This window comes from Microchirus variegatus (assembly GCF_963457635.1).
Source record: "Microchirus variegatus genome assembly, chromosome: 13".
Classification (NCBI taxonomy): domain Eukaryota; kingdom Metazoa; phylum Chordata; class Actinopteri; order Pleuronectiformes; family Soleidae; genus Microchirus; species Microchirus variegatus.
The window spans coordinates 7,043,708-7,061,413 of record NC_139814.1 but is presented as its reverse complement, the minus strand read 5'-3'; the positions used below and the strand labels follow the sequence as shown (position 1 = coordinate 7,061,413).

The following is a 17,706-nucleotide window of genomic DNA, read 5'->3' as shown; positions in this document are numbered from 1 at the left end:
ACTATCATAATCTGACGTCTGTTGTTACCCACATGCGCGACTTCGTTAAACCTCCTCCGCCTGTCACCAACTCATTCCTGGCCTGGGTTACCTCATGGGGTAATTCATGGTTGACAGGACTTGCTAGCCTCGTTTTTCCTATCTTAATTCCTCTATGCGTCATCTTTTGTTGCCTTCTCCCATGCCTAAAGTCTCTAGTAAGTAATTGGATAACCCATTCCTTTTACATGAATGCCTCCGACAGACCCACTGTACCCGCCAATAACATCGTCAATAACGTCACCATTGAAATTCCATCACCTCCAGCCAGTCCTCTGAACCGCGGACGACTGTATGACGTTGACTATGACTGGAACGACTATGACTATGAAAATGACAGTAATTACTAATTCTTGACCTCCTTTCAGTTAATAAGTCTGAAATGGTACCACACCGGACGGTGTGGTAATGTGTTTTTTTTTTTTAATAATCTGCTTTAATCCTGATCAACTAATTTTTGCTTTTACTTTAGGTTGAGAGGTTCATATAATGGAATACATAGATACTTTTTATATACACATGTATAATTTGCAACTATATTAAGGATGTGTACCTTCATAGATTCTCCCTGCCTGTTTTAATCATGTATGGTATGGATGTTTATGGAGTTTGAGTTGATGATGATTTTTATTATTGTGTTTATTTGATTTGTTTGTGTAATCATGGTAAGTTTATAATTGTAGTGTTTTCTTGTTAGGTTGATTATAAAATGTTATTTTCCATTAGCTTAGTGATAAATATATAATCAAAAGGGAGGAATTGTCCTGGAAAAATAACATTTTCTCTTTAGCACACACACACACGCACATTCATCATACATTCCTTCACACAGGTACCCCACTTACATATGCACACTTCCCTTACACTTAAACTTAATACACATAATACCATAATGAATCCTCTTGACACCTTTTACTACACCTAGACAGCTTTCACACAGAACAGACCAACCTGGGGTCCAAGGTCAAAGCAGCTGCTCGCACGCAGCCTAGAGTCACAACAATATATCTGCAGAATTCTCTTATCTTCCTCAGAGTCATCTTAGACCTGCCTCAGAGCAGTTGTCTTCTGTTGTCTCTCTCTCTGCACAAAGAATAAACCGATGCTTCAGCCAGTTGCTTTTCCATCCAACTTTATTTCCACATCAGACATCTCAGACCAACAATTGCCACAACAGAGAGTGTTTGAGTTTATTTGTTATTTAGAATAAGGATTAACATTTTATATCGATGATGTTTTCATTTATTAAACTATTATTCTTTTTAAAAACTACATTTTGGGCTTAGATTGGAGCGATTGGGTCACATGGCATGAAAGCAATTTTGAAATATCTATAGAAAATATAGGAACTAGTGCTAGTGAATACAAATAACTGTTTGCAACATATAATTATTATAAGTTCTATTGTAGCTGAAATAGTCTTTGAGCTGAGTTTCATGTGACGTGAAGAATATTAGACAAAAATGTAACTTGAACATATTTGTTGATTCCAAAATATATGAAAATGTTTGTTGCACTTTAACAACAACACCAATAAAGAAATAAATAAATACATAAACATGAGTGGTTATAGAAAATGTGGATGTTTTACATGTATCATAGGACGTCATCAGCATAGAGGCTGATTTATTAATGTGCGTTAAAGAAGCTGCTAATGGTTTTTCTGTTGAATAAAAATGTTTTTCAACAAATAAAGGAGAATTTGAACAAAATACTTAACCATTTTACATTTTAAATTATTGTATAATGTACATAATAATGGAATAAAGTGTATTAAATCACTGGTGTGTGTCCTCAGTGAACTGTATCAGTCTCTGCAGTCACTTCAGTTTCTGTTCTCTTTCACTGAAGGAGGTTTTTGTACGAGGCTTTTTCACTGTGTGAACACATAGATGCTGTTGATGTAGTGATAACTCTGACAGTAGTAAACTGCAGCATCTTCAGCCTGGACTCCACTGATGGTCAGAGTGAAGGAAGAATGTGATCCACTGCCTGTAAAACGACCTGGAATCCCTGATTCTCGAGTGGAAGCATAGTAAATAAGGAGTTTAGGAGTTTCTCCATCTCTCTGTTGGTACCAGTTTAGGTAGTTGTTGCTATAAACATTCTGACTGGTTGTACATGTGATGGTGGCAGATCCTCCCACAGCAGATGTCACTGCTCCAGACTGAGTCACTGTGACCTGTCCTCTGGACTCTGAGGACACAGAGACAGAGACATAAAGCAGAGTCATGGTTTTGTCGGCTTCATTTCAGAGGGACAGATGTTGACAGAGGAGTTTGACTCTCTGGACTTTACCTGTGAAGCAGCAGCAGAGGAGAGTCCAGATGAGGACGGAGGTCAAAGTCATGATTTCTGTGTCTTGTGTTGTCATGAAGGACAGCTGTCAGTCCTCCAGTCTTCAACTGTCAGGACTATAAAGTGTCCCAGAGCACTGGAGCATGGTGCTGCTGATGCAAAGTCACTCTCTATGGAAATGCTCTGACTGACTCCAACTGGTTTTTCTCTATTCTCTACATTTCTGTGTCGTCTAAAAATAAAAAATCAATCACTATTTTCTTGCTTAATAATTTTGATTAATTTGAACCTTTTTGAGAATAAACATGTCTTTGAGTCAGTTTTTCTTTTCACAAATTTTCTGATTTAAACTGACCTTTATCAGTGATAGAATAATATTAGATCAGCCAAAATATTAAGATAAGACCATGTTAAACAACCTTTAGTGACATTTTCAATATTTTACTTATACCACTCTTTTCAAATACTACTAAATAACATTATCATATCATCAGCATTAATGGAAATGACATGGAAGCAAGTCATACATTTTCATTTTGTATACTTTACTATGATAGCAAATAATATTTAAATGGAAAGTGAGGTAATTTCATTCATAAAGCACTTTCCATCCACAAGGTAGATTTAATGTTCTGTGATTTTAATATGCATACACTTTTAACAGCAACACACATGTCAACTTGAAAGAAAGCAATACAAAGTTCAAATAAAGAGTACAATCCATGTTTTGAAATCATCAAGAGAACAAACATTTAGTTGTTATGACATTTTCTCAACTTGGTTTAATGTGGATTCCAAAATATATTAAAATGTCTGTTGCACATTTAAAACAAGAGGAACCTCCCCCAAAAAAGTGAAGAGAATAAAACATAAAAGAACATTTGGATGTTTTACAAGTATCATAGGACGTCATCAGCACAGAGGCTGATTTAGTAATCATGTGAATTAAAGAATTTCTGAGCTGCTGGTGGATTTTCATTTGAATTAAAAGTATTTATGTATGTATATGTAACAAACTTGAAGAATATTAAAAGGAATAACTTGACCCTGTCTAGTGGACATTTAAAATTATATTAACATACAAAATAGTTGAATAAACCTTTTTAAATCACTAGTGTGTGTAATAAGAAAATATTAAATCCATGTACCAGTGTAGTTTCTATATAAATAAAGTTCATATAATTGAGTAAATGTTTAGTGAAGTAGTTCAACACTGTTGATGTTTGTTGGAAATAAAATCATTGGACAAATTCCTCTAATATTCTCTTCTTCACTCACATGTCAACTCAAAGACTTGACCTCAAACTCAGAACTTTTATGATTAAAGGTGTTATTGTCATGTTTAAATGTTCAGTGTAACTGTGAGAAAGATGTTCATCGTCTGCTGTGATATTTTAGTGTGTGTGCAGCTGTTGAGTCACATCAGTTCCTCTGCAGCTGAGGGAGGTTTTTGTACCACGTTTTATCACTGTGTGAACGGGTAGCTGTTATGCTGCTGACAGTAATAAACTCCTCCATCTTCAGTCTGAACATCTCTGATGGTCAGAGTGAAGTCAGTCTGATGATAAGTTGCACTGAAGCGATCTGGAACTCCAGACTGACGAAGAGTTGTATCAGCAATCAGGAGTTTAGGAGGTTGTGCAGGTTTCTGCAGGTACCAGTTAACATCATCACCTATAAGTTGACTGGATTTACATTTGATAGAGACAGTCTGTCCTGGAGAAGGAGACAGAGATCCAGGAAACTGAGTCATGGTGATGTCTCCTGATGAACCTGAAAACATATCAAACAGGAGAAACGTTACTGAGACAAATCAAAGCTGGAGGACGAAGATCAACGTCCAAACAGAAGATGATTGTTTCTTTAACGTGGAAAAGAGACAGAAGATCAGGTTTCTCCATCAGGTTTTCACCAGAGAGTCTCACCCTGAACAAGGAGCTCCAGAGTGAGCAGCAGTAGAGTCACACACATCATCATCATTGTGCTGCTGGTGAGTCAGTGTCTCTGAAAGACCTGGACACTCACTGATCAACACTGGACTCTTAACGGCCAAGAACAAAGAGGGAGGACACATATGCAAACACACAGAGTCAGTCAAGTGCAGCTGTCCTCAACATGTCCTGCTGTGTCCATCACCACTGACACATGTGACTGTGGACATTCTCTGCAACATGAGCAGGAATAAATGTTAGAAACTATAGAGTAGAAAACATTTGATTACCAGAAAACAACTGAAAGTCTGGAGTAAATTCTGTCATGGAAGAATGTTCATGTTAAATACACAATACAATTATTTGAAGCATCTCATCAGTGATGTTATTTTTTTTCTCTTTGATCAGAGATAAGAATGTGGAATGACTGATGTGAAAAACCTCAAATTAACAAATTGTTAGATCATAAATTCAGATGTTTTCTATTAAAACAAAATGAATAAAGTTAAAACAGCTGCTCTGATTGAGAAACAAGTGAAATCATTTATTTTCTCTGTTTACGTCAAATATATTAGGGAATAATCCAAACTTTCCAAATGATCTCTAAATTAAGAGTAAAAATCTTTTTAGGTTTAATGTTGATTCCAAAATAAATGAAAATGTTTCTTGCACATTTAAAACAAGAGGACAACCCCCCACCCAACAAAAATAAATAAAGTGATCAGATTAAGAATAAATGTTTTCATGTGACGTGAAGAATATTAGACAAAAATGTAACTTGAACATATTTGTTGATTCCAAAATATATGAAAATGTTCTTGTACATTAACAACAACACCAATAAATAAATAAATAATAAATAAATAAATAAACAAGAGTGATCATAGAAAATGTGGATGTTTTACATCCAACTACTACCAAATACTATATGATACATAGTATCATAGGACGTCATCAGCATAGAGGCTGATTTATTAATTATGTGAGTTAAAGAAACTGCTGATGGTTTTTCTGTTGAATAAAAATGTTTTTCAACAAAAAAAGGAGAATTAGAACAAAATACTTAACCATTTTACATTTTAAATTATTGTATAATGTACATAATAATGGAATAAAGTGTATTAAATCACTGGTGTGTGTCCTCAGTGAACTGTATCAGTCTCTGCAGTCACTTCAGTTTCTGTTCTCTTTCACTGAAGGAGGTTTTTGTACGAGGCTTTTTCACTGTGTGAACACATAGATGCTGTTGATGTAGTGAAGACTCTGACAGTAGTAAACTGCAGCATCTTCAGCCTGGACTCCACTGATGGTCAGAGTGAAGGAAGAATGTGATCCACTGCCTGTAAAACGACCTGGAATCCCTGATGCTCGAGTGGAAGCTTGGTAAATAAGGAGTTTAGGAGTTTCTCCATCTCTCTGTTGGTACCAGGATAGGTAGTTGTTGTTATAAACATTCTGACTGGTTGTACATGTGATGGTGGCAGATCCTCCCACAGCAGATGTCACTGCTCCAGACTGAGTCACTGTGACCTGTCCTCTGGACTCTGAGGACACAGAGACAGAGACATAAAGCAGAGTCATGGTTTTGTCGGCTTCATTTCAGAGGGACAGATGTTGACAGAGGAGTTTGACTCTCTGGACTTTACCTGTGAAGCAGCAGCAGAGGAGAGTCCAGATGAGGACGGAGGTCAAAGTCATGATTTCTGTGTCTTGTGTTGTCATGAAGGACAGCTGTCAGTCCTCCAGTCTTCAACTGTCAGGACTATAAAGTGTCCCAGAGCACTGGAGCATGGTGCTGCTGATGCAAAGTCACTCTCTATGGAAATGCTCTGACTGACTCCAGCAGGGACTTTCATCAATTTCATCATCCTGTCGATCAATTTATCAATCACTTTATCAGAGGATTGATCAGGATGTGATGACACTTTTGGGTTTTATTTTTATCTGAGATTTTATTTTCTCATATTTTTTAAGATAAGATGGTCCTTTATTAGTCCTGCAGTGAGGACATTTACAATGTCATCTTTTAATATCAGCTTCTTAAATTGAATATATCACTTTTAAAAAATGACTTAATTTAGTAAAACCTGTGATTGTTCTTCATCTTCAGATTTTAAAATCAGCTGATAAATCTTTACAAACAGACTCATTCTGGTGAGTTTGTTTGTTTCACAGTCACAGACACGTGTGTCTCTACACTCAGAGGTTTTTGTACGACGCCTCAGAGACTTTGAATCACTGTGGTACACGTTTGGTGGAGGAACCAGACTGGAAGTTGGAAGTAAGTTTTTCTCTATGACGATCACAACAATATTTGTGTGATTATCCAATTTTAAATGGTTTGCTGTAGGTCAAATCTCACTTTAATGTAATTTTTTATTTTTTAAATATTGATTTTTTTGATTTTGTCTCCTTCATTCTGGAGCTGAACTCTGAGCAATTATAGTTCTTTTGTTTTGAAGTGATTTGAAAAGTTTGATCAATACTGTCTGAATTCTACACGAAGAAGATTTGATAGGTCTTTACAATATTTAATTTTTTGTTCATGTTTCCCATGAACACTAAAGTATATTTTAATATTTTTCATGAGAAATTTTTGCAATTTAATTTTACATATTCAAGTCAGGCTGGATTTTAAAACTGGAAATTTCACTTATAATTCTTTTTTATTCCCTCGAAAATGATTTGTTTAACATGACTTGAGATTCAGAAGCAACTTAACACAGTGAAGATAAAGATGAGATTTGAACATGTTGAAAATCAGTAATCTATTGTGTTACATGTTGTTTGAAGTCATTTCTTTATTCACTTGTATTTAAAACTCAAGAGTTTCAGTCTCCAGATGTTTGATGATTTGGATTAGAAATGTTACAAATGTTGTAAAAGTTTCTTCAGGTCAAAGTGTTTGATGATTGTCTCTGTGCTGATGTGCATGAGAGGCTTCTTAAAGCGAAGTGAAACCATGTGACTGGTGGAGCAGAAAAACCATGTGGCACAAAATCAGCTCTCACACAGAAACATGTCCGAGTGTGTGGCGTTCAACCGACAGCTGTGTCCTCTCTGTGCTCTAAACTGACTGTTGTCTCCTAGGTGACGTCCGTCCCACCCTGACGGTGCTGCCGCCCTCCAGTGAGGAGCTGCAGCAGGGGAAGGCCACGCTCATGTGTCTGGCCAACAAGGGCTTCCCCTCAGACTGGACTCTGTCCTGGAAGTTGGACGGCAGCAGCAGCAGCAGCAGCAGCTGGGAGCAGAGCATGAGTCGTGGGCTGCTGGAGAAGGACGGTCTCTACAGCTGGAGCAGCATCCTGAGGCTTTCTGCTGACCAGTGGAGGAAGGTGGGCTCTGTGACCTGTGAGGCCACCCAGGGCTCCCAGATTCTCTCAGAGACACTGAGGACAGACCAGTGTTCCTAGTCCTGACCTGACTCACTGACTCTCTGCTACTGCTTTTACTCTGCATTTCTGTCTCTTTTCACAATTTAAAGTTTGAAAACTTCTCGCTCATGATGATCCTGACTCTTTAAACTTTTTCACATAATAAAGTTGTTTGTTTTCATTAAAACATGTTTCTATGGACTTGTTATTATGAAGTGACCTTTTAATGACACCAGGGTGAAATAGGATGAACAAACATGATCATTTGAACAACTTTATAGAAATAAACCATCAACAATTTACAAATTACATTTTAAAATGTCAGGAAGAAAGACATTTGATATAATTCACAAAAATTAAGATGAAAACAAAATCACAAGTCTTTGATTGAACTGACTAAATCATATAACATGAAAGCTATTGATAACTTAGTGTTTTTTTTAATGTTTGTATACATTAATAAAATACTTGAATACACATTGAATATATATTTTATAACCTTGTCAAATATAGATAAAATTATTGCAATTTTCCAAATCATATCTAAATTATTAGAGAATCAAATCAATTTGAAAATAGTTTTTCAATTTGGTGAAATGTTGATTTCAAAGTTTGGAAAAGTGAGTGTTTGAGTTTAAATGTTATTTAGAAGAACTATTTAAATTACCGTCAACATTATCTCCTTTTAGATCGATGATGTTTTAATTTATTTTACTATTATTCTTATTCTTTTTAAAAAAGTGTTAAAACTATGGAAGGTTTCTTTTATTCCTTCCTGTTTTTTGGGCTAACATTGGAGTGATTGGGTCACATGGCATGAAAGCAAATTTGGAATATCTATATAAAATATAGGAACTAGTACTTGTGAATAAAACAACTGTTTGCAATGTATAATTATAAGTATAATTATATAAGTTGCATTGTAAATGAAATTGTCTGAGCTGAGTTTCATGTGATGTGAAGAATATTACACAAAAAAGTAACTTGAACATGTCTCATGGACATACTATCTGTTGTGGCCTCTATGGAAATGCTCTGACTGACTCCGACTGGTTTTACTCTATTCTCTACATTTCTGTGTCGTCTAAAAATAAAAAAATCAATCAGTATTTTCTTGCTTAATAATTTTGATTAATTTGAACCTTTTTGAGAATAAACATGTCTTTGAGTCAATTTTCCCCCACAAATGTTCTGATTTAAACTGACTTTTATCAGTGATAGAATAATATTAGATCAGCCAAAATATTAAGATAAGACCATGTTAAACAACCTTTAGTGACATTTTCAATATTTTATTTATACCACTCTTTTCAAATACTACTAAATAACATTATCATATCATCAGCATTAATGGAAATGACATGGAAGCAAGTCATACATTTTCATTTTGTATACTTTACTATGAAAGCAAATAATATTTAAATGGAAAGTAATGTAATTTCATTCATAAAGCACTTTCCATCCACAAGGTAGATTTAATGTTCTGTGATTTTAATATGCATACACTTTTAACAGCAACACACATGTCAACTTGAAAGAAAGCAATACAAAGTTCAAATAAAGAGTACAATCCATGTTTTGAAATCATCAAGAGAACAAAAATGTAGTTGTTATGACATTTTCTCAACTTGGTTTAATGTGGATTCCAAAATATATTAAAATGTCTGTTGCACATTTAAAACAAGAGGAACCTCCCCCCAAAAAAGTGAAGAGAATAAAACATAAAAGAACATTTGGATGTTTTACAAGTATCATAGGACGTCATCAGCACAGAGGCTGATTTAGTAATCATGTGAATTAAAGAATTTCTGAGCTGCTGGTGGATTTTCATTTGAATTAAAAGTATTTATGTATGTATATGTAACAAACTTGAAGAATATTAAAAGGAATAACTTGACCCTGTCTTGTGGACATTTAAAATTATATTAACATACAAAATAGTTGAATAAACCTTTTTAAATCACTAGTGTGTGTAATAAGAAAATATTAAATCCATGTACCAGTGTAGTTTCTAAATAAAGTTCATATAATTGAGTAAATGTTTAGTGAAGTAGTTCAACACTGTTGATGTTTGTTGGAAATAAAATCATTGGACAAATTCCTCTAATATTGTCTTCTTCACTCACATGTCAACTCAAAGACTTGACCTCAAACTCAGCACGTAAACATTCTCTGTAGAAACATGTGGTCAAACATAGAAGTGATTTTATGATTAAAGGTGTTATTGTCATGTTTAAATGTTCAGTGTAACTGTGAGAAAGATGTTCATCGTCTGCTGTGATATTTTAGTGTGTGTGCAGCTGTTGAGTCACATCAGTTCCTCTGCAGCTGAGGGAGGTTTTTGTACCACGTTTTATCACTGTGTGAACGGGTAGCTGTTCTGCTGCTGACAGTAATAAACTCCTCCATCTTCAGTCTGAACATCTCTGATGGTCAGAGTGAAGTCAGTCTGATGATAAGTTGCACTGAAGCGATCTGGAACTCCAGACTGACGATTTGTTGTATCTTCAATCAGGAGTTTAGGAGGTTGTGCAGGTTTCTGCAGGTACCAGTTAACATCATCACCTATAAGTTGACTGGATTTACATTTGATAGAGACAGTCTGTCCTGGAGAAGGAGACAGAGATCCAGGAGACTGAGTCATGGTGATGTCTCCTGATGAACCTGAAAACATATCAAACAGGAGAAACGTTACTGAGACAAATCAAAGCTGGAGGACGAAGATCAACGTCCAAACAGAAGATGATTGTTTCTTTAACGTGGAAAAGAGACAGAAGATCAGGTTTCTCCATCAGGTTTTCACCAGAGAGTCTCACCCTGAACAAGGAGCTCCAGAGTGAGCAGCAGTAGAGTCACACACATCATCATCATTGTGCTGCTGGTGAGTCAGTGTCTCTGAAAGACCTGGACACTCACTGATCAACACTGGACTCTTAACGGCCAAGAACAAAGAGGGAGGACACATATGCAAACACACAGAGTCAGTCAAGTGCAGCTGTCCTCAACATGTCCTGCTGTGTCCATCACCACTGACACATGTGACTGTGGACATTCTCTGCAACATGAGCAGGAATAAATGTTAGAAACTATAGAGTAGAAAACATTTGATTACCAGAAAACAACTGAAAGTCTGGAGTAAATTCTGTCATGGAAGAATGTTCATGTTAAATACACAATACAATTATTTGAAGCATCTCATCAGTGATGTTATTTTTTTTCTCTTTGATCAGAGATAAGAATGTGGAATGACTGATGTGAAAAACCTCAAATTAACAAAGTGTTAGATCATAAATTCAGATGTTTTCTATTTAAACAAAAATAATAAAGTTAAAACAGCTGCTCTGATTGAGAAACAAGTGAAAACATTTATTTTCTCTGTTTACGTCAAATATAATATGGAATAATCCAAACTTTCCAAATGATCTCTAAATTAAGAGTAAAAATCTTTTTAGCTTTAATGTTGATTCCAAAATAAATGAAAATGTTTCTTGCACATTTAAAACAAGAGGACAACCCCCCACCCAACAAAAATAAATAAATAAATAAAGTGATCAGATTAAGAATAAATGTTTTCATGTGACGTGAAGAATATTAGACAAAAATGTAACTTGAACATATTTGTTGATTCCAAAATATATGAAAATGTTCTTGTACATTAACAACAACACCAATAAATAAATAATAAATAAATAAATAAACAAGAGTGATCATAGAAAATGTGGATGTTTTACATCCAACTACTACCAAATACTATATGATACATAGTATCATAGGACGTCATCAGCATAGAGGCTGATTTATTAATTATGTGAGGTAAAGAAACTGCTGATGGTTTTTCTGTTGAATAAAAATGTTTTTCAACAAAAAAAGGAGAATTAGAACAAAATACTTAACCATTTTACATTTTAAATTATTGTATAATGTACATAATAATGGAATAAAGTGTATTAAATCACTGGTGTGTGTCCTCAGTGAACTGTGTCAGTCTCTGCAGTCACTTCAGTTTCTGTTCTCTTTCACTGAAGGAGGTTTTTGTACGAGGCTTTTTCACTGTGTGAACACATAGATGCTGTTGATGTAGTGAAGACTCTGACAGTAGTAAACTGCAGCATCTTCAGCCTGGACTCCACTGATGGTCAGAGTGAAGGAAGAATGTGATCCACTGCCTGTAAAACGACCTGGAATCCCTGATGCTCGAGTGGAAGCAAGGTAAATAAGGAGTTTAGGAGTTTCTCCATCTCTCTGTTGGTACCAGTGTAGGTAGTTGTTGCCATTAACATTCTGACTGGTTGTACATGTGATGGTGGCAGATCCTCCCACAGCAGATGTCACTGCTCCAGACTGAGTCACTGTGACCTGTCCTCTGGACTCTGAGGACACAGAGACAGAGACATAAAGCAGAGTCATGGTTTTGTCGGCTTCATTTCAGAGGGACAGATGTTGACAGAGGAGTTTGACTCTCTGGACTTTACCTGTGAAGCAGCAGCAGAGGAGAGTCCAGATGAGGACGGAGGTCAAAGTCATGATTTCTGTGTCTTGTGTTGTCATGAAGGACAGCTGTCAGTCCTCCAGTCTTCAACTGTCAGGACTATAAAGTGTCCCAGAGCACTGGAGCATGGTGCTGCTGATGCAAAGTCACTCTCTATGGAAATGCTCTGACTGACTCCAGCAGGGACTTTCATCAATTTCATCATCCTGTCGATCAATTTATCAATCACTTTATCAGAGGATTGATCAGGATGTGATGACACTTTTGGGTTTTATTTTTATGTGAGATTTTATTTTCTCATATTTTTTTTAGATAAGATGGTCCTTTATTAGTCCTGCAGTGAGGACATTTACAATGTCATCTTTTAATATCAGCTTCTTAAATTGAATATATCACTTTTAAAAAATGACTTAATTTAGTAAAACCTGTGATTGTTCTTCATCTTCAGATTTTAAAATCAGCTGATAAATCTTTACAAACAGACTCATTCTGGTGAGTTTGTTTGTTTCACAGTCACAGACACGCGTGTCTCTACACTCAGAGGTTTTTGTACGACGCCTCAAAGACTTTGAATCACTGTGGTGGACGTTTGGTGGAGGAACCAGACTGGAAGTTGGAAGTAAGTTTTTCTCTAATACGATCATAACAATATTTGTGTAATTATCCAATTTTAAATGGTTTGCTGTAGGTCAAATCTCACAATTTTTTAAATATTGATGTTTTTATTTCATTCTGGAGCTGAACTCTGAGCAATTTTACTCGACACAGTCCTGTCAAGATTATGTTTGTATCTTAAAACTTCAATTCAGTTTTAATTCAGTTTTGTTTAGCAGTGATTTAAAAAGTTTTATCAATACTGTCTGAATTCTAAATGAACAAGATTTGATATGTTTTTACAATATTTTATATTTTTGTTCATGTTTTCCATGAACTCTAAAGTATATTTAATGTTTTTCATGAGAAATATTTGCAATTTTACTTAACATATTCATGTTAGGCTGGATTTTAAAACTGGAAATTTCACTTATAATTTTTTTAATTCCATCAAAACTTTATTTGTTTAACATGACTTGAGATTCAGAAGCAACTTAACACAGTGAAGATAAAGATGAGATTTGAACATGTTGAAAATCTGTAATCTATTGTGTTACATGTTGTTTGAAGTCATTTCTTTATTGACTTGTATTTAAAACACAAGAGTTTTAGTCTCCATATGTTTGATGATTTGGATTAGAAATGTTACAAATGTTGTAAAAGTCAGTTTCCAGTGTAGTTTTTCTACATTTCTTCAGGTCAAAGTGTTTGATGATTGTCTCTGTGCTGATGTGCATGAGAGGCTTCTTAAAGCGAAGTGAAACCATGTGACTGGTGGAGCAGAAAAACCATGTGGCACAAAATCAGCTCTCACACAGAAACATGTCCGAGTGTGTGGCGTTCAACCGACAGCTGTGTCCTCTCTGTGCTCTAAACTGACTGTTGTCTCCTAGGTGACGTCCGTCCCACCCTGACGGTGCTGCCGCCCTCCAGTGAGGAGCTGCAGCAGGGGAAGGCCACGCTCATGTGTCTGGCCAACAAGGGCTTCCCCTCAGACTGGACTCTGTCCTGGAAGTTGGACGGCAGCAGCAGCAGCAGCAGCAGCAGCTGGGAGCAGAGCATGAGTCGTGGGCTGCTGGAGAAGGACGGTCTCTACAGCTGGAGCAGCATCCTGAGGCTTTCTGCTGACCAGTGGAGGAAGGTGGGCTCTGTGACCTGTGAGGCCACCCAGGGCTCCCAGATTCTCTCAGAGACACTGAGGACAGACCAGTGTTCCTAGTCCTGACCTGACTCACTGACTCTCTGCTACTGCTTTTACTCTGCATTTCTGTCTCTTTTCACAATTTAAAGGTTGAAAACTTCTCGCTCATGATGATCCTGACTCTTTCAACTTTTCACTTAATAAAGTTTGTTTTCATTAAAAAATGTTTCCATGGACTTGTTATTATGAAGTGACATTTTAATGACACCAGGGTGAAATAGGATGAACAAACATGATCAGTGAATGTCATTTTAAACAACTTTATAGAAATAAATCATCAACAATTTACAAATGACTTTTTAAAATGTCAGGAGAAAAGACATTTGATATCATCCACACAAATGAAGATGAAAAAAGTCAATCATAAGTCTTGGATTGGACTGATTAAATCACATAACATGAAAAGTGTTTTTAATGTTTGTGTACATTCATAAAATAACACATGCATACACATTAAATTAACATTTTATCCACTTGTCAAATTAATAATAATCAAAATTATTAGATAACGTTTTACTTTATTTTTCTATTATTCTTTTTAAAAAAGTGTTAAAACTGTGGAAGGTTTATTTGGGCTCATTTTATTCCTTCCTGTTCTTTGATGTAAATGCCTTTTATACATATTATTTTGGCAAATAGACACATTTGTTTTTCTAGAAAAAACTATTGAAATACACTCAAATCCAATACATCTACACTACATTTTGGCCTAAGACTGGAGAGATTGAGTCACATGACATGAAAGTATTTTTTAAATATCTATATAAAATATTGAAAGTCGTACTAGTGAATTAAAAATAACTGTTTGCGATGTATAATTATGATTATTTGTAGTAAATATAAAAGTTGTAAATGAAAATGTATGTGAGCTGAGTTTAATGTGACATGAAGAATATTAGACAAAAATGTAACTTGAACATGTCTAATGGACATTTGTTATTATGTGTTGATTCCAACATATAAATATTTTTTATGCACATTTACAACGATACTACTAAATACATAAATAAATAAATAAATAAATAAATAAACAAGAGTGATCATATAAAACTTGGATGTTTTCCATGTATCATAGAACATCATCAGCATAGAGGCTGATTTATTAATGATGTGAGTTAAATAATCTTTGAGCTGCTGATGGATTTTATTTGTGAATCAAACGTAGTTTGAATGAAAATGTAAAGACTATGAGAAAAATAACTTATTCTTAACTAATAATAATGTATAATCACTTATAAACAAGTGAGCTTCACTGAAATAGTGTAATAAAATGTATTAAATCACTGGTGTGTGTCCTCAGTGAACTGTATCAGTCTCTGCAGTCACTTCAGTTTCTGTTCTCTTTCACTGAAGGAGGTTTTTGTACGAGGCTTTTTCACTGTGTGAACACATCTTTACTGTTGATCTCATGATAACTCTGACAGTAGTAAACTGCAGCATCTTCAGCCTGGACTCCACTGATGGTCAGAGTGAAGGAAGAATGTGATCCACTGCCTGTAAAACGACCTGGAATCCCTGATTGTCGATTGGAAGCCCAATAAATAAGGAGTTTAGGAGTTTCTCCATCTCTCTGTTGGTACCAGTGTAGGTGGTCGTCGTTATAAACATTCTGACTGGTTGTACATGTGATGGTGGCAGATCCTCCCACAGCAGATGTCACTGCTCCAGACTGAGTCACTGTGACCTGTCCTCTGGACTCTGAGGACACAGAGACAGAGACATAAAGCAGAGTCATGGTTTTGTCGGCTTCATTTCAGAGGGACAGATGTTGACAGAGGAGTTTGACTCTCTGGACTTTACCTGTGAAGCAGCAGCAGAGGAGAGTCCAGATGAGGACGGAGGTCAAAGTCATGATTTCTGTGTCTTGTGTTGTCATGAAGGACAGCTGTCAGTCCTCCAGTCTTCAACTGTCAGGACTATAAAGTGTCCCAGAGCACTGGAGCATGGTGCTGCTGATGCAAAGTCACTCTCTATGGAAATGCTCTGACTGACTCCAGCAGGGACTTTCATCAATTTCATCATCCTGTCGATCAATTTATCAATCACTTTATCAGAGGATTGATCAGGATGTGATGACACTTTTGGGTTTTATTTTTGTCTGAGATTTTATTCTCTCATATTTTTTAAGATAAGATGGTCCTTTATTAGTCCTGCAGTGAGGACATTTACAATGTCATCTTTTAATATCAGCTTCTTAAATTGAATATATCACTTTTAAAAAATGACTTAATTTAGTAAAACCTGTGATTGTTCTTCATCTTCAGATTTTAAAATCAGCTGATAAATCTTTACAAACAGACTCATTCTGGTGAGTTTGTTTGTTTCACAATCACAGACACGTGTGTCTCTACACTCAGAGGTTTTTGTACGACGCCTCAGAGACTTTGAATCACTGTGGCTCACGTTTGGTGGAGGAACCAGACTGGAAGTTAACGGTAAGTACTTTTCACTCTTTTAAGAACAAAATATCTGTGTTTATTCTATTTTATTTTATAACTAGAAACAATCGTGATGTTTCTGTGAATATTTGATGTCATTTAACATATACAGTGATGATTGAGTTGAACCCAATGTCTCCATATAATTCTCCTTTGAGTAAATGGTCCAGACTTTTTTAGATAGAAACAGATTGTGAATGAATGTTTTCTCTGTGCAGAAACTATTTCTACAGTTTTTAAGTGTCGATCACAGGATTTCTGTTTTTATATTGGACCACTTTCAAACACGGAACCTTTTCACAGACTTTACTAAACGTCTTAAAACATTAGTTGTATTGAAATGTGTACATGCAAAAACACTGTTCAAGAACTCCTCAACCACGTAAACCTGGTATGTACAACTGTGATACAAGTAAAGTCACTAAATGTATTTATTGTGACCGTTAAACTCTGCAGAAAGTAATACAATAAAGTGATTAGATAGAGTGATATTGTTGTGTGTAAAGTAATTCATGTATTTAACAACTGTTCATTCCTGGTAATAATTGTAGTATTATTATACATATTTATTGAAGTGAACAGCCTCCACGTCAGTTATTCTGGTTTTTGTTCAACATCTTTTTTTTCAGATTGTATGTGAGCATTTTTAACGTTTCATGTTTAGCACTGAAACCTGTCTGTTGTCACGGTTCAGCAGCGATGCCTGTCTGTTGCCACGGTTACAGAGCTCTGACAGGGAAGTGAAACAGTGAGGAGCAGTTTGATCCAAACTCTCAGTTTCTCTATGTCTGCTTGTCTCTCTGCAGTGGGTCGTGTTGAACCCACCCTGACGGTGCTGCCGCCCTCCAGTGAGGAGCTGCAGCAGGGGAAGGCCACGCTCATGTGTCTGGCCAACAAGGGCTTCCCCTCAGACTGGACTCTGTCCTGGAAGTTGGACGGCAGCAGCAGCAGCAGCAGCAGCTGGGAGCAGAGCATGAGTCGTGGGCTGCTGGAGAAGGACGGTCTCTACAGCTGGAGCAGCATCCTGAGGCTTTCTGCTGACCAGTGGAGGAAGGTGGGCTCTGTGACCTGTGAGGCCACCCAGGGCTCCCAGATTCTCTCAGAGACACTGAGGACAGACCAGTGTTCCTAGTCCTGACCTGACTCACTGACTCTCTGCTACTGCTTTTACTCTGCATTTCTGTCTCTTTTCACAATTTAAAGTTTGAAAACTTCTCGCTCATGATGATCCTGACTCTTTCAACTTTTTCACATAATAAACTTGTTTGTTTTCATTAAAAAAACATGTTTCCATGGACTTGTTATTATGAAGTGACATTTTAATGTCACACCAGGGTGAAAT

At 36.2% G+C, this 17,706-nt stretch overlaps 7 gene segments (V, D, J or C); 3 read left to right on the top strand and 4 right to left on the bottom strand.

The window, feature by feature from the left end:
• Positions 1–1,912: 1,912 nt before the first annotated feature.
• LOC310936149 (Ig kappa chain V region K-25-like) lies at positions 1,913–2,389 on the bottom strand. The segment is given in 2 exons: positions 2,338–2,389; positions 1,913–2,235 (listed from the first exon to the last, which is right to left on the bottom strand).
• A 1,413-nt stretch (positions 2,390–3,802) lies between these two features.
• On the bottom strand, positions 3,803–4,317 carry LOC310936148 (Ig kappa chain V region GOM-like). The segment is given in 2 exons: positions 4,263–4,317; positions 3,803–4,110 (listed from the first exon to the last, which is right to left on the bottom strand).
• Positions 4,318–5,879: 1,562 nt separating this feature from the next.
• Positions 5,880–7,823, top strand: LOC310936147 (Ig lambda-2 chain C region-like). The segment is given in 3 exons: positions 5,880–6,060; positions 6,472–6,549; positions 7,359–7,823.
• Positions 7,824–9,998: 2,175 nt separating this feature from the next.
• On the bottom strand, positions 9,999–10,513 carry LOC310936146 (Ig kappa chain V region GOM-like). The segment is given in 2 exons: positions 10,459–10,513; positions 9,999–10,306 (listed from the first exon to the last, which is right to left on the bottom strand).
• A 1,566-nt stretch (positions 10,514–12,079) lies between these two features.
• LOC310936145 (Ig lambda-2 chain C region-like) lies at positions 12,080–13,989 on the top strand. The segment is given in 3 exons: positions 12,080–12,260; positions 12,673–12,750; positions 13,619–13,989.
• A 1,312-nt stretch (positions 13,990–15,301) lies between these two features.
• On the bottom strand, positions 15,302–15,661 carry LOC310936144 (Ig kappa chain V region 2717-like). The segment is given in 1 exon: positions 15,302–15,661.
• A 30-nt stretch (positions 15,662–15,691) lies between these two features.
• Positions 15,692–17,593, top strand: LOC310936143 (Ig lambda-2 chain C region-like). The segment is given in 3 exons: positions 15,692–15,872; positions 16,284–16,361; positions 17,171–17,593.
• The last annotated feature ends 113 nt before the right edge of the window (positions 17,594–17,706 follow it).